We start from the raw sequence: 17,736 nt of genomic DNA on the forward strand, positions 1-17,736 counted from the left end.
AGTTTTGAAGGATCCCTTACCCTCAGGAACAGCATTTCATGGAGTGCAAGGGGTTGCAGCATGAAAGAAGAGGCAAGAAAGACACCAGACAGTGGCTGATGCTTGACCTCTGGCAAGGGCAATCTGTCCCTGCCCTGGCAGCCCACTGAATGGAGTGGCAGAAACAAAGAGGAAAAAAACAGGTGGCACTGAGCACGTCTGTCTCTGGGTCCCAACTGGTATGCAACCCTCCCTCACAAACAGAATGTGGCCCTCGAAAGAAAAAAGGTTCCCCACCTCGGCATTTAAAAACACACACAATAGGAAAACGGCACAGGAAAAAAATATATTTAATCTGATCAAGAAATTGGCAATGATAATACTGGCCAACTTTACAACTCTTCAGAACTGTTGAAATAATGTACTGTATATGAAGCGCTTTGAACTTCATATATTCAGTTCAGGTTATTTCAATAACCTTGTTAATCCAAAGGTTATTTGTGGTGCATTAGACTGTTTCCTTGTTAACAAAAGCTTTGGCGCACAGAAAAGAAATATAATTAAGTGTACTTTATTGGTTGTCAAATTGATTGATCTTAAAAGTGTACTTATTATGGCCTGCCAGATAGTTGTCAACTTCCCCTCTTTTTGCAATCTGAATCAAGACACACAGGGGGGAGAGACTTAGTGACCCCTGATGGGCTAGCATACATGGCTGGTGGGTGGAGTTTGATATGGTGGATTGTACTTCATGCATGCTTCCTATATTGTGTTTATACCAAAATATTTTTAGGTACGATAACAAATTTGGATTTTCAGTTACATCTTTTGCAAAATTAAGATGGGGTACTCTGTTGGACAAATGTAACCAACAAAGTGTTTTGACAGCAAAACACTTGGTGTTGTTAATGCTTTAAAATCACTATGCTAACATCAGCCCCATGCTGTAGTATTACCTCTTGCTCTGTGCAGAGTGAAGGTGGTTTTGCAAAACATTTGCATAGTGCTTTTATTTATTTCATTTATCTAGATGATTTATTTACCACCCTTTGCACAAGCCAGTTTACAATAAAAACAAAATTACTTAAGATCTATTTTTTTAAAAACCCCACAATCCCTTACATCCTTGTTGGGTATGCTTTAAACTGGATTCCTGCATTCAGCAGGGGGTTGGACTCAGTGTCCGTATAGGCCCATGCCAACTCTTACTACGCTATAATTCTATGAAAACACACAACAGTTCACTAAATGACAGTCACTAAAAGCAGCAACAACAATCAGGTCTGTTCTCCTCCAAATGCCCCCTCCTAAAAGAGTTTTAAGTGTTCAAAGTGCTTCATATGCATTATCTAATTGCAATCCTTACAACAATCCTTTAAGACAGCTTTCCCCAACCTTTGGATCCCCTGACGTTGTTGGACTACAACTCCCATCAGCCCCAGCCAGCATGGCCAATGGTCAAAAATGGTGGGAATAATGGTTGGAAATGGTGGGAATTGTTGTCCAGCAACATCTAGGGACCCAAAGGCTGCTGTAAAATAAGTTTGAGGAACGGGGTAAACCGAGGCTGAGATAGAATGGCTTGCCTAAGGCCACCTAGTGATTTATTTAAAACATTTTAAAACCACTTAATCATTCACATTTTTAAGTGGTGTACATAAAAACAAGCCATACATAACAAGAAACAATGAAATAATCATGAAACCACTGTGATGTCACGGAAAGATTAGAAGCAAGGATTTCCTAATGCATTCTTTGGCAGGGTTGATTTGATTTAAATTGCTTCTCTGAAGGACTCAATTTTAATGATTTAAAACACAGTTTAAATTACTAGTTAGGAAGATTTTATTTAATCACAATTTTTTAGCAGAAGTACATTATTGTTTAATATAACCTTAATACATAATCTGAGATGTAGGTTTCATTAGAAGGCAGGTGCAGACTAAGCAATTTATTTATTTATTTATTTATTACATTCATATATCACCTCATAGCTGAAGCTCTCTGGGCAGTTTACAACAATTAAAAACAAATATACAAATTTAAAACCATGCCAAATTGAAACCCATAAAAACCGAGAGGCAAGTTAAAAACATCCTATTCAAATGCTGTTAAAAAATGCCTAGGAGAAGAGGAAAGTCTTGACCTGGCGCCGAAAAGATAACAGTGTTGGTGCCAGATGCACTTCGTCAGGAAGAATATTCCATAATTTGGGGGCCACCACTGCGAAGGCACTCTTCCTTGTTGCCAGACTCCCAGCTGCCCTCGGAGTAGGCACCCAGAGGAGGACCTTTGATGTTGAGCATAGTGTATGGGTGGGTTCATGTCGGGAGAGGCGGTCCATCACATATTGTGGTCCTAAGCCATGTAAGGCTTTATAGGTTAAAACCAGCACCTTGAATCGGGCTCGGAAACATACAGGCAGCCAATGCAAACAGGCCAGAATCGGTTTTATATGTTCGAACCATCTGGTCCCTGTTACCAATCTGGCCACTGCATGTTGCACAAGCTACAGTTTCCAAACCATCTTCAAAGGCAGCCCCATGTAGAGTGCATTGCAGTAATCTAACTTGGAGGTTACCAGAGCATGGACAACTGAAGCCAGGTTATCCCTGTCCAGATAGGGGCGTAGTTGGGCCACCAACCGAAGTTGGTAGAAGACACTCTGTGCCACTGAGGCTACCTGAGCCTCAAGTGACAAGAGATGATTCTAGGAGAACCCCCAAGCTAAGAACCTACTCTTTCAGGGGGAGTGCGACCCCACCCAGGACAGGTTGAACATCCACCATCCGGTCAGATGAACCACTCACTAACGGCATCTCAGTCTTGTCTGGATTGAGCTGCAGTTTATTAGCCCTCATCCAGTCCATTGTCACAGCCAGGCACCGGTTCAGCACATTGACAGCCTCACCTGAAGAGAATGAGAAGGAAAAATAGAGCTGCATGTCATCAGTGTACTGATGGCAACACACTCCAAAACTCTGGATGACAGCACCCAATGGTTTCTTGTAGATGTTGAACAGCATGAGGCACAGAACTGACCCCTGTGGAACCCCATACTGGAGAATCCACAGGGCCAAGCAATGTTCCCCAAGCACCACCTTCTGGAGCTGACCCGCCAAGTAGGAGCGGAACCACCGCCATGCAGTCCCTCCCACTCCTAACTCAGCCAGTCATCCCAGAAGGATACCATGGTCAATGGTAGCAAAAGCCACTGAGAGATCAAGGAGAATCAACACACTCCCCCTGTCTCTCTCCTGACAGAGGTCATCATACAGGGCAACCAAGGCTGTTTCCATGGCAAATTCTGAATTATTTTCAGATTAATTTTCATCCTCTTTGCTAGAAGCCAAACTAATACTCAAAAGCAGGGCTGTGGAGTCGGAAGCAATTTTGGGTGGAGTCGGAGTCGGTAGAAATGTACCAACTCCGACTCCTTCATAAATGGGAAATATGTATTAACTAGTAATAACAAATTTACTGTAGTAAAATGGTAGCACAAGACATTTCATCACCACCACGTGAATCCAGAGCTTGGAAAAGTTACTTTTTTAAACTACAACTCCCATCAGCCCCAGGGATTGGGCTCGTGGGAGTTGTAGTTCAAAAAAGTAACTTTTCCAAGCTCTGGATTCACGTGGTGGTGATGAAATGTCTTGTGCTACCATTTTACTACAGTAAATTTGTTATTACTAGTTAATATACATTTCCAATTTATGAAGGAGTCGGAGTTGGACAGTAGAAAAATAGAGGAGTGGGAGTCAAAGGTCTGGTGACTCCACCGCCCTGCTCAGAAGAACTGATATTCTAATACTCAGAGTCCATTGGCATCTTAATATTATCCATTCAAGAAAATTTGGCAGGACATGGGATGGTAGGAAGGCCTCCACAGAGAAAAATGGGTTGTTCCCCTTTAGCTGACTCAGTACACCCGATCAGGGGAAAAATAAGGAAAGAGAGAGAATCCATACATAGCAACTAAAGAAGGGATGACTAGAATAGAGGAAGTTCCCTTATACTGCATGAGACTCCCTGTGCCATAGAGCCCACTTTGCTCTGTGTTGACTAGAAGCAGCTCTTCAGGGTTTCAGATGGGGGTGTCTTTCCAAGCCCTACCTGGGTACTCTCTGGATTGAATCAGGGACTTTCTGCATGCAAAGTGCGCGCTCTATCACTGAACCAGGGCTTTTTGAATTGGGGGGAGGGAGGGAGAAAGGAGCAGAAACTGAGCAAGCATTCAAAATGGCATTTTCTTCCATCTATGTGCCGATCAGTACTTACAAAGTGACAGGAGGAAAAGCAAGAAGATGAGGCAGAGCCTACACCAACTACATCAGAAACAGTGCCTCCAAGCCTGGTGGGTCAATAGGGGCATACCTGCAATCTTTACACTGCAACTGAACTGAAACATTATGGGCAGTGTTCAAGTAAATAATTGCATGAGCAGAACAACTTCTGCTTACACAACAGGATTTTTGTCATCTCCTCCCCCTGTACACGCCACACACCATCCCCAAATCTGCTGCAGAGGGTTGGTGAACCCCCAGAACAGATTTAAGGGGCACACGGGGAAGGAGAGGGGAGAACGTTCCATTCTGCAAGGAGCAATCCTTGCACTGACAGAATGTTCACCTTGGCACTACGTTAAATACAACCCTATATAATTCCTGGGGGCTTTGCGTCTGCTGGCTTGGCACACCAACCCACCCCCCCCCGGGAATCCCAACCCACAGGGAGGGGGACTCCCAAACACACACACACACACAGGGAATCCCAACCCAACTCCCAACACACACAGAGCCAGAAGATCCCAACACACACTCCCAGGCACCCCCAAACACACATCTCAAAACAGCCTCCCCAGCAACTCCCAAAATGCCACCTCCACCCTCACACAACTCCCCAAATGCCCCCTTTCCAAGGCAACTCCCAAAATGGCTCCCGAGGCACTCATTGCCACCCCGTTTAGGCAGCTTACTGGTCTCCCACCAGCCTAGGCTGCCGCCACTGCCACACCTCAACCACTTACCAGCATCCCACACTGTTACTGCTGGTCGGCCTCCTGCAACCACCCCTCCTGCTCGCCCACCATCTTTGCTTCCCTCACTCCTTTCCCTCACTTGCCTGCCATCCTGCTGCTGTGTCCTGCCCACATGCGTGAAGGCTTACAAAAATATTATACAGCTAGATAGATATACTGTATTAGATAATCCCATTAAGCCAGTCCTGGGCAAGAAATGAAAAGATAAACAGGGAAAATGCATAGGAATACAACTCTTTAAGACAAATACTATCTGGATTTTCTGGAAGTGAGAAAATGATGGCAACAGTGAAGACAAAAACAAGTGTAGAAGCACTCAAAAAATCACTTTCTCCTATCAGCCAGACATTTCCTCATCTATTCAGGGCACCACAGCCAGATAAGCCCAAGTAAGGCTATGAGGGTACATTCCTCAACAGAGCAGGAAGGATTTGCAGTAGAACAGGTGTAGGGAAACAGCTGTCTGGACAGCAAGTGCTTTAGACGTTTTCAGGGAGGTAGCCAGAGTCTTTGGGAATGTTTGTGTGTGTGAGGGGGGGAGCAGCCTTGCTTGATTCCAGAGCTTTGGCTCAGCTTAGTTCTTCCTCTCCATCCTATCTCAAACAGATACCACTTATTTAGTATCCATGGAAAGTAAAGGGAGAAACAAATCATGTATGTGACCTGATCAGTATGGATTCATCTGATCAATATTGACTCGCATCCTAGCTCAGCCATGCACAGAGTTATTTTAGCTACTGTAATGCCGTTCTCTCTTAGACCTAGTCCCCAATATGTCAAAGAACAACAACAGCAACAAAAAGGACTGGAAGCTTTCATCAATTCAATCAGTACACTAATCAAGTAAACGTTGCCACACAATTTATCAGTGCAGCTGAGACTTAATTTTAATTTATTAAATAACTGATTACTGTATCTGTGTATGATTAAACTAACAGGTTTGAAAGGAGAGAGGTGAGGGTTTTTGTTTCTTTGTTTTTAGAAGTTGCATGTGTATCAGGGTGGGGAACCTGTGGTCCTCCATCTGTTGCTGGGCTACAGCTCCCATCAACTCTGAGCATTGGCCACGGTGGCTGGGGCTGATGGAGCTGGACTCCAATAACTCCTGGAGGGTCTCTATCCTTGATTTATGTTGCAGCAGGAACCATCTTACAAGAGGCAATCCCCTCCCACATGAAAGTGAAGGGAAAATGCCTCTAAGGTAGCATCTAACAATCCCAGTTTTATATTTTGTTTATTTTCCGCACAGTTATATGATATAACTTATATCCCACCTTATGTCTAATATTGAACTCAAAGCAGCACACATATGGTTCATAGGAGATCATCTTTCCAGACACTGACCGCAGCCAGATCTGCTTAACTTCAGCAAGTTGGTGGCCTTACGTACCTTCAGACCATTTGCTGGGAGTGGTTTTTAACATATGTGCTTTTAACATATGTTAGTATATATGTTAAAAAACGTAACTTTGCTTAGAAAAATGGGTGGCCTGATTCATCAGGTTTTAACTGATTGATCTAACCAATATAAATAAATCAACCAGTTTAATAGTTCCAAAAGATATATGGATAAGACTTTTCAAATCTGAATTCACTTTTTTCCCCTTTTGCTGAGAACGTAATTATTTTCAGAGTGCTAGTAAGAGCAAGAAAGCTTCACACTTTAAAAAAAAAATCAAGTGGAAAGTGGTTCTTCCTCATAACTTTCTCCTCCAATAACTGTTCTCGGTCAAAAGGCTAAAGGGAAAAGATCCTTAGCAGCTGGTGAGGGCAGGCGGTGACAAGCCTAAATGCTGCTCAAAAAGATACTCCGAAGATCAGGACTACTGCAGCAGGTGCTCTGAACCTGATCTTCTACTTGACAGAGCTTCTGAGTCAGAGCTTTGTGTCCTGGGGACTCACAGTGATAGCAGGACACTCCATTTGTTCCATCACTGGCAGCACACACATCCTCACTCTGTCACACACTTCTGTTTTTCACTCTCCTTACTCTTTTAGACAGCCTGGGGGAAGACATATCCAAAATAGAAAGATTGTGACTGGAAAGAAGCCAAGTCCTATATATACCAGGGACAGGGAGCCTATGGTCCTACAGATGTTGCTGGACTAATTCCCATCATTCCTGATCATTGGCTTTGCTCACTGGGGCTGATGAGAGTTGGGAGTCCAAAAACCTCTGGATGGCCACCAGTTTCCCTCTCCAACGCTATCCTCTTCCACTTCCAGGGAATAAAGGCCTACTTACAGTTCGAGGTTTGCAACAATGAAACTGGGATAGATGCAAGATGGACTTCCACTATTAAAAGTCATTCCTATAAACTTTCAATCTAGTGGAAGAGATAGGACTGGCTATGGGTCAATTCAGGCATCACACTAAATCATGGTTTGAGCATGGATGGATTGCAAAGCAATCCATGGTTCAGAGGTGCCTATCTGTTGTTATTTTCTATATGCCCAGCACCCTTGCTTCTACGGTGCAACTGCTTCTAGGTGCAGAGCAATGGCTTTAATTATAGTTTGGTGTGCAGAGATAATTACAATTAGTACAAACCTCTCTTCAAATCATAGTTTGAGTCTGACCATGATTTATCAATTCAGATCCAGATATCACAACAAAACATAGTAAAGCTTCCTTTGAATCACTGCTGATAGTGAATTCAAAAACACTGGATTCCAACACTGGATTCCACACAGGGAAATTAATGGCATTTTTTAGAAAAACATAGAGAACTAACATCTGCTCATTAATGTTAATTAAATCCAAAGTAATTAATTTAACAGTACCAGTACTCTATATACAGATAATGTCTGTGTAGACAATGGGTGATACAGTGAAAAACCAGACACTCATCTCCAGAGTCTCTGAAAAATTTGATGAAGAAAGTGTTCAGAAAGATTTTGGCCTGGTTTGAATGTTTATCAATCTGAGAACGAACTATATATGCCCACATGCTCCTTCCTAGCCTTTCTTTCCTAGCTTGTCAAACCATAGTTTCCCATGACATCTGAACTTGTAAATTATGGTTTAATCCTTACTTACAAATTAGAATCTGATCTGAAATAAGTGGAAATTTGTAAACCTTTGGAGATGTGTTTTTGGGTACCAATTCCCCTTTCATACAGATAGACAATGACCCCATTCACATTATGCATGTGTAATACTCATATACACGCACCATTCACACTATATCATATGCACATACAACATCCACATACTCCAGATCATTTCAGACTTGATGAAACCTAATAGTGCTGCCTGCCTGTTTATGTTCGGTATTATAAAAATACCAGAGAGAAATAGGAACTAATTTGGTTGGTCCTATTTCTTAGCAGAGATATAAAAACACAAGCAGCAGAGTGAGAATGTAACCAGCCCCACCTTTCTCTATATAAACAACAACAGACACAATCTTCTTAGGTAAAAGATAAAAACATTTACTCACAACCTCATATGTTAGAAACACAGGCTGTAGCTTAGATGAAAGAAAATAGAAGGTATTGTCCATTTTAGTGTTTGGTATTGATGCTCTAGCATCATTTGCCATGATGCTTCTCTCAATGGTGGATTGATCAGCAATGGAGAATATTCAAAAAATCCTCCAGGACAAAGGAAGGAGGAAACCAGATAACTAACCCCGCCCATAATGAAGTTACATCATGGTGAACAGGTACATGGGATATTTCCCAAATATCCCCCCCAAGTGAACATGCAACATTTGCCTATTCCAACAGTTTATTTATTTATCTATCTATTTATTTATTGCACTTGTATACCGCCCCATAGCCGAAGCTCTCTGGGTGGTTTACAGCAACCAAAAACATTACAACAAATATACAATTTAAAGCACATAGTTTCTAGCTCTTGTATGATGACAGTTTTTGTTAAATGTCTGAGCAATTCAATGTTCTCACCATTTTGTAACACCTCCACATCTGCAACAACAGCTAGGGACAGCTTACGGCAATTAACTGAAGCCAAAGTTATGATGGCCAGCAGCCACAGAGGCTTTGAAGTCTGCAGCTTACATTCACCTCCATTTTTCTCTTTTGCTAAGTTTATCTCAATATTGCGGAACATTGTTCAATACAGTAATATTTTTGAAAATCGACATAGTCTGTGCTTTGATAACCTTATTTATTTGATCTATATCCTGCCCTTCCTCTAGCAGAAGCCCAGGGAGGCAAACAAAATCACTAAAATCAGTTTAAAACATCATAAAAACAGACTTTAAAATTCATTAAAACAAAACATCTTTAAAAACATTTTTTTAAAAAAAGCTTTGAAGATATCTTTTTTTAAAAAAAGGTTAAAAACAAATTAAAAAGCAATTCCAACAGAGATGCAGACTGGGATAAGGTCTCAACTTACAAGGCTTGTTGAAAGAGGAAGGTCTTCAATAGGCTCCAAAAAAATAATACAGTAGGGCCCTGCTTCTCGGTGCTCCGCTTTTCAGCGTTCCACTAATATGGCGCCAGCGGGATGACCAGCTGAAGCTAGTAAAAGGCACTCCTAGCCAATGAGGTCACCTGAGCCTCTAGCGACAAAGATGGATCCAGGAACACCCCCAGACTACAGACCTGCTCTTTCAGAGGGAGTATGACCCCATCCAAAGCAGGCAACTTACCAATTATCTGAACTCGGGAATCACCAAGCCACAGTGTCTCTGTCTTGCTAGGATTCAGACTCAGTTTATTGGCCCTCATCCAGCCAACCACTGAGTCCAGGCAGCGGTCCAGGGCTTGCATGGCCTCTCCCGATTCAGATGTTATGGAGAAATAGAGCTGGTTATCATCAGCATACTGCTGACACCTCACCCCAAATCTCCTGATGGCCACTCCCAAGGGCTTCATATAGATGTTAAACAGCATGGGGGACAAGATATTGAATATTTGTTTCAAAAGGGCTATTAATTTATCCAAGGCTGGTCCCAACTTACAAACAGATATACAGTTGTACCTGAGCACTACAAAGCTATATGTTCAATATCCAGAATACAGAAGCCATAGTTATTTAGCTGTGCAAGAGTTTACAGTATTTAGTTGTGCGCCACGTCACACAACATAACTTCTTTAGTACTGTCTTATCGCCAAGAAGAAGAATTAAGTGTTGTAGTTAGCTAATTTCACCTAAGAGAAAGTATCAGTGGTTTCCAAGTTGTTGCTAATTCAGTAAAGTATATAATGTTTTCAGAATGGAAGTTTGAAGAAATTCAATGCACAAGGAATATCATTGGTGTTTTACTTGTTGTGGGACATAATTTTTCCCCATTGATTATACCCACACTGTAACTTGCAGCCCAATCCTATGGTATGCTTGCTCATATGCATATTCAGTGCATTCAGTAGGGCATGCTCTTAAGATATCTGTGTATACGATTGCAGCCTAAATTACAAGCAACAGGTGTTGATATAAGAATACTGGATTCTTTTAAGAAAAAAACCCGGATACATAAATAGATTGCAAATGGAAAGGGTTTTGTAACAGTTTGATATATGACAACTATCATTCTCAATTCTGCCACAATCCCTCTTAGAAATAAATCACTGGACTTTTTTCTCACCCCCCCCTCCCCAGTAAAACCCATACACAGTCATCCATGTATAAATTAATCTGCGGAATCCATTAATTTCTTACTCTTCCCTTTCAAGAGATAAAGTCAAAAGAATCCAAGTTAGCAGAATGTAAAAACAAGCTTACATCTGAGTAATCATAAATAGGAGATTGTGTAATTTAAAGCTTGCACATGGCCTTGACTAAATCTAACTATACCCTAATCCTATTATGTAATGTTTGATAATACAGTCTCCTGAGACAAAGATTAATGATGGAGAATCTGTTCGCTTTGAAAATATAAAACACAGTAGTAAGCCATCTCTCCCTCTCTCTCTTTCACTAATTGGAATTCAAGGGTACCTTGGAAAGAATAGATCAGAAATAACGTCCTTAGTTTTCACATTATATATTCAATACTAATTCATCCTAATAAAAACATATGACTGCACTGAGCACTTGATAGCAGAGCCCAAACACTTACCAAGGTAAGCATAAAAATTGGCTGTTCCTATTGGAATGTGTGTATCAACTAATCCTTAACGTTTAATGCTGGTGACTTGATCACCCACCCATAAGACAAGCAACGACCTACCATTTGGTAACCATGGGATCAATACCGACCCACCCCACTTCATGAACCTGCAGTGGTGCTGTGGCCAAGAGAGTTGTGAAAAAAACAGAAAAATTCAGGGGGGTAAAAACTGTCTTCCCATGCTGCTCCCCCCCTCCAACCTTCACATCTCTAGTAGCCAACAGCTGCTTTGTGCTGATAGTTCTGCTGGTGAGCTGCTCAGGGGTTAGGCTGGGAGACTCTATTTATTACAGAAGTCTGTAGCCAGCTGGGAAGAAAGCAGGGAGCTGAACAGCTAAGAAAACCATCCTGCATTTATTTGACAGCCTCCACTGGCAACATTCCCAAGAGACCAGCTATGAAAGTAATTCTGTGGGATGAGGATTCACAAATCCAAACCCCTTAAGCTAAACTAGAAGCATTGGGCATTATGCATGAAACTCGCACTGTCTCTCCCACCATCAGCAGCTTCCTATTCCAAAAAAGGTCACAATGAGGGAAATTAGGAGAACAGCTGTTGTGACAATATATACTACATTTCCTAACTTTTCAAGGAGCACCACATATTGACTATATTAATATCCCACCTTTTCTCCAAGGAACTCAAGGCCGCATATGTGGGTCTTTCTCCATTTTATGCTCACAGTAATCCTGAGCGGTAGGCCAGACTGTGAGATTGTGACTTTGCCAAAGTCACCTAGTGGGCTTCACAGCTGAGTGGGATTTGAACCTGGGTCTCCCCCTTTCTACCTACTCTGTCCATTACACCACACTCACACTCACCTTTAGAACAGTAATGTTCCAAAACAAATGTAGCTGGGAGTGGGGGTTATAATGCAGAGTTCGGACTCTCAGCTGAACCTTGTGTAGAAGCCGAGTATACAAAGTAATATGTGATGAGGGCACGTGCCTCAAAAAAGAAAAAGGGGGGATAACTACAGAAATTCAGGGAATACGTGTATCTGGCCCTACCACATATTACAGTCTACATACAGTGATGGGCCCACCATTGCACCACCCCACACTGTATTTCCAATTTTGAAAAATGTGTGAATTAGCCCTGAAGGATGCAAATGCAACTTCCTGATTCAGCACAGGGTTCACCTGGACACTTCCTGGCTCATAGCTCTTGCTCCCCTACAGCAATCAACCGAGAGAGCTTCAGCAGAGTAATCCATAAACAGTAACTGCCCCTGTCAAGTCAGTCAGATTCTATTATCCTTACTCAAGCTGACCTGCCTCAATAAGCAAGGTGCTAGTACAGGAAGGAGAGTTTCATAATTTCCCACAACATCAGTTCTAGCATTGTTAACAAAGAGACCAACCCATTCAATTCTAATACTTTCACAAAAATGTCTTATTACAAAAACAATTAAAAAAAAATCTTGCCACATGCTAAGGCCCTTAAGCAAATAGTTTGGATGGACAGCCACTTACGACAACAGATTGGTGAGTGGTGGGTTAAAGCCCCATTCTTCAGAAATGGCCTGTTGCCAAGCCCCTTTGACACAGACTCTGCTTACCCACCTCCCTTTTTATCTTTTGTGACTGGCAAATAGGACTCCAGATCATACTTCTCTGTAGTGGAGAGGGGGGTTGACAGAGGGGCTTCCACTTAACACTCCAGATGCTAAGGCTAATAGCTTTTTATGCAAAGGTAAGTCACAACTCTCTGGCAATCAGCAGTTGTCACCTGAATGTACAGATGATGATTAAAAGACAAAATTTAAACCCCTGTTCCTCAAAGAGTAGGAACTGTGTAGCATTTCCTCATCAATTATAAAATGCTTTTGACTTGTTGAAACAACTCCTCTAGAAGTCATACGTTTAAATTAAATCAATGATTTTTGTGGTCACTGAATACGTATTGCCACAAAAAATGTTTCTGAAGTTGAACTCTGAGCTATCCCAGAAGTAATGTGTGGACCCTACAGGAAATCATGTGTCCATGCATCTTCAACGGAGGTATTTTTTTGGATGTTATTCAGTCATAATCTTGGAATAATAATATTCCCAGAAATTCTACACAGGGAATTATTTGATTGGTGTTATTTTCAGTTTTTTCTTTCTTATATTGTAACTCACCCATCTTAAGTATAACTATTGTACTTCCACAGGAGAAATAAGCAGCATTTTCCACCCATCCTCTCAACAAAAGGTGGATCATAGTCAATTACAACCTGTTGGTGTTCTAAAATTCACCCCTAATTTGACTTTCCCCATAATCCATGCAAATCATCCATGACTGTACTCAGTATCTATAGGTTAACCTTGCTTCTTTAAAGAAGCAATAATCTTTTTTGTGTTCACATAGACAAGAAAAAAAATGAGGCCAGATACACAGCAACACATAATCTGAACTCCCAGGACTACATTGTAGAAGCCAATGCAGGTCACGGTGGGTGCAGACAGGAGCATCACGTACTCCTGCATCTCCATGGTGAAAGCCCTATATGCTTGGCCAGAGCTTGGGAAAGTTACCTTTTTGAACTACAACTCCAATGAGCCCCAGCCAGCATGGCCACTGGATTGGCCTGATGGGAGTTGTAGTTCAAAAAAGTAACTTTTCCAAGCTCTGTGCTTGGCACTAGCAATTAAGAGTGGAAACCCATTCAATTTAATGCCAGAAATGCCAATAGGGCCTGCACCCATTCGTCTATGGTAGCCACCTGGGAAAAGGGCAGAAGATGCTGATGGGCAGGACTCATCAGAAGAAAGGACTCAGAATTCAATCAAGTTGTCAAAAAAGTTAAAAATCCAATATGCTAAGTTCAAAACTAAAATATTGCACATATATATCCCAGGCCTGAACTACAAATACTTTTGCCTTGTCATGATGAGATTTGAAATAAAGCACAAGAAAAGTTTTAAAAGATAAAAATAAGCTCCATGAAACTTAATACAAACTGCAAAGGCAGCATGTTGCTTTGATGTTAGCACCTTCCCAACATTTATTACCTCCATTAACGTAGTATAAGATTGCATATTTAAGAACAAGAATAGCTGGTTTGCATAGTCATTTTCTTAAGTAGTAACATATCAGACTTTCACTTACCTAACCCTTCTCAATGTGTGTGAAAATACTTACATAAATAAGGTTATACCAAACCCCCAGTTTGGCAGCCCTCAAGTTCCTTTGCAATACCAAAGTTATTCTGTGCTTGGGTTACAGCAGTGGATGTTCCCTTGCTGTATCCCTTGACTAAAATTGGGTGCTCCATGGCAGACATGCAAAAATCTAAATCTTGCACATTAGAGGGTCATAAATCATACAACAGCTTACTCAGATTGCAAGCTTGTGTTTAAAACAGCTGGACCAGTCGAGACAGCCATGAAAACTTTTCAAATTTTAATTTGTAGTCAGGCAGAACAAATTGATGGCTCATGTTGCTTGTCCTTAGGCACACTCATGATGCTAGTCTTAAATTTATCAGCACTCCACAGATATGCTGGTCACTTCAGCCCACTTCTGACCCAATCAGCCCAGGTTTTTCAGTCTGTTCCTGGAGCAACTGTGGGTATCCTAGAAGACACACTTCCTGTCTGCTTAGTTGTGTGCTACAGCATCAAAGCTACAGGAAGTTGTTTCTGGGTATACTTTTTATCACTTTTGGTTTTTTTATTGTTATATTATCATTTGTGACTAGTTTATGAAAGCTTTGCTTATGCTCAGAACAGTTTTAATGAAGGATCAGTTCAATTTTTCTTGTCAACACAACAAAACAATTAAAATAATGGAGTCAAAATATTTTTCAAAAGAATGGGTGTAAGGAGTATAGGCTGGTAAAAAGTAACTCAGATGCATGAGTCTAATGTCACTACCCTCCAAACCTCCCTCAGAGGGGGGACCTGGAGAAGGGCCTCAGAAGAAGATCTAATAGTCTGGGTAAGTTCATATCGGTTGGGGCATTCCAGAACATCCTGGGGTCCTGAGCTGTAAAGAGCTTTGTAAGTCAAAACCAGCATTTTGAACTGGGCTCAGAAGCCAGCGTAACTAGAACAGGATTGGCGTTATGCGATCTGTTCACCTTGAACCTGTCAACAATCGGACAGCTGCATTCTGCACTAATTGAAGCTTCCATACTGTATTCAAAGGCAGCCCCATATAAAGCACATTGCGATAATCCAACCTTGAGGTGACCAGAGAACAGATTTTTGTAGCCAGGTTATCTCTATCCAGATAGGGTCACAATTGGGCCACTACTATGGGTAGTTCTGCCCTTGGGAAGGCCACAAAAATGGTGTTCAATACAAATCCTAAAGTTCCTTCTTGAAAAAGTGAGTTACTCTAATTTTTTGTTATCACTATGCTAGGGATGGGATCAGTTGGCCAGTGCCAGATTCCATCAACCTAACAGGCTGGAATTGATTTGAGTTAGTTCTTTGTCTGCAAGCCGCTACTTTTCCCTCAGAAAGAAATGTTGATATTAATATAGATATTTTTAAAGGAAATATTGATATTTTAAAGGGAAATGTTGAAAAATTAGAAGGAAATATTGATAAATTGAAGAAAATATTGCTAAAATATTGATATTAATATCAATGTTTTAGATTCAGATTATTTTTTTTTAAAAAAATCCATTTCTGAAAATAGCTGTGGAAAATCACTACACAAAAATCCAATCTGCACCTATAGCAAACAAATGAATTAATGGAAAATTTGGTACCAAATCCAAATTGGGCAAAATTCTAGCACATCCCTACACAATGCCTTAGGTCTTGGAAATTCATAAGGCTATGGGCTGGGTATGTTTTAAAATTTTCTTTTAAAATTGCAAACATTATATATATATATATATATATATATATATCACCAAGGAGTCCTCCAAGTATGTACAAACTATCATCTTTATTTTGGCAGGCCCCACTTCGCTTACAAATTGATAGGCACATGACTACCCAAGTTTGCTATTAGAGAGAAAGGATTTATCTCTGTACACTGAGACATTAATTTTCAATTGTTCAGTATCACTGTACAGAGTAATTCTAATCTGCAAATGTTCTGAATAGTAGACATAGTTAACTCTTCTGCAGTCTCCAAGGATCACGTAACAAATTATTCAATGCTTCCTTCACTCCACAAGACTAACACCCTTGATTTAGATTTCTTAAATTTAGTCTTATGCCACTGGAAGATATTATAATTGTTTGCACACATTCTAAGAAAACCAATAGGAAAAAAGCGCCATGAAAACGTAACATGTTATTTTCCACTAAGTTTATCCTACACTATGGGTTCCCAAACTGTGATTTGTCGACCACCAGTGGTCCATAAGCTTCATTCAGCTGGTCTGTGGCATGTCTGCAAAGAAAACTTACAATTTGAATTCTATACAATTTTATAGAGTTCAAATTGTAATAGAATGAAATATAAGATAATAAAAGAAGCAATAAAAATACAATTAAAATCATACAGCATCTAGCACAAACACCATAATGGCTACAACAGACAGAAAAATCATTAAGTGCCAAGACCCTCAGCAATTTTCAAGTGACCCATGGGAAAAAATGTTTGGGAACCACTATCCTAAATAATCTCAACTCTGTCCACCAAAAGCCAGCCCAGAGAAGAAACCCTTAAACTGTAATTTTATTCCCATGTAAAGTATGTTTAAGTCTCAGTGAATTCAATGGCACTCACTTCTAAGTACACATTCATAGGCCTGCACTGCTGTACTACTTTAGAAAAACTTCAGGGTTTACACATTCTGGAAATCAGCAGGTATATGCCACTATATTTTGTGCACTCAAAATACTCCCTGTAATGGGGGGGGGAGGAGGCAGATTTCATCTGAAATTGTCTCCACTAAAGGATACATAGGGTCCAAAAATACTATACAGGCATACCCTGCTTTAACGTTCGCAGTGGGACCGGAGAGTATACTTTAAGCGAAAATAAACTTTAAGTGAAGCAATTGTCTTCACTTGTACTGCATGCAATCACCACTAGATGGCATGCCAATAAAGTGTACGTTATTGCGAAGCGCGCGAACGTTAAGTGGGGTATGGGGACGTATGGAGCATGTACGTTATAGTGAGGTGGCGTTAAGTGAAGCGACGTTAAGCGGGGTATGCCTGTAGTGTGCTCTCACATATTACTGGGGAACACCCCAACTCTACAAGCACGTACATGCTCATTTCTCTAAAATCCATAAATTACTATACATGACAGGTGCACCATAAGGACACCTGATTCATACCTTTTCTTTTCAAAAAGGGAAGGAATTGCACAAACTGGGCAGTCATACAGAGCATCTGCCTGTGGTGTTATCTGTGGGATGGGAGTTGAGGGTGGGCACTCCTGCTCTTCTGCTGCTCACAGATTGTTACCAGCCCAGCGTATAAGAGCTTGTTAAAGTGAAATAACTGCTTGTGTGAACAGGGAGCCAGGGTGCAGTATTTACTTAACGCACTAGAGAAGGGTCCAATTGCTGCTTAACTTCTAAAAATTAAGCCTACCATATCACCTTGCCAGGAAGCCCTGTTCCTTAACCCTTAAAAAAAAGTGAGGATTACCTAGGGACACTCTTGCATATGCTCAGAGGCTCTAATTATGATTTCATGTTTTAAGGTTATGCCCTGGTATTGAAA

The 17,736-nt window shown here is 41.0% G+C and overlaps 2 protein-coding genes across 3 annotated transcripts in view; one reads left to right on the plus strand and one right to left on the minus strand.

Moving 5' to 3' along the window:
* WRNIP1 (WRN helicase interacting protein 1) overlaps nucleotides 1-17,736 on the minus strand; it is a 44,164-nt gene that overhangs the window by 25,065 nt on the left and 1,363 nt on the right. The gene's annotated exons all lie outside the window — the stretch shown is intronic.
* The window catches only part of MYLK4 (myosin light chain kinase family member 4), a 132,368-nt gene that overhangs the window by 2,858 nt on the left and 111,774 nt on the right, over nucleotides 1-17,736 (plus strand). The window lies entirely within an intron of this gene.

The sequence above is a fragment of the Rhineura floridana genome, chromosome 1 (assembly GCF_030035675.1).
Source record: "Rhineura floridana isolate rRhiFlo1 chromosome 1, rRhiFlo1.hap2, whole genome shotgun sequence".
In the NCBI taxonomy this organism is placed as follows: Eukaryota; Metazoa; Chordata; class Lepidosauria; order Squamata; family Rhineuridae; genus Rhineura; species Rhineura floridana.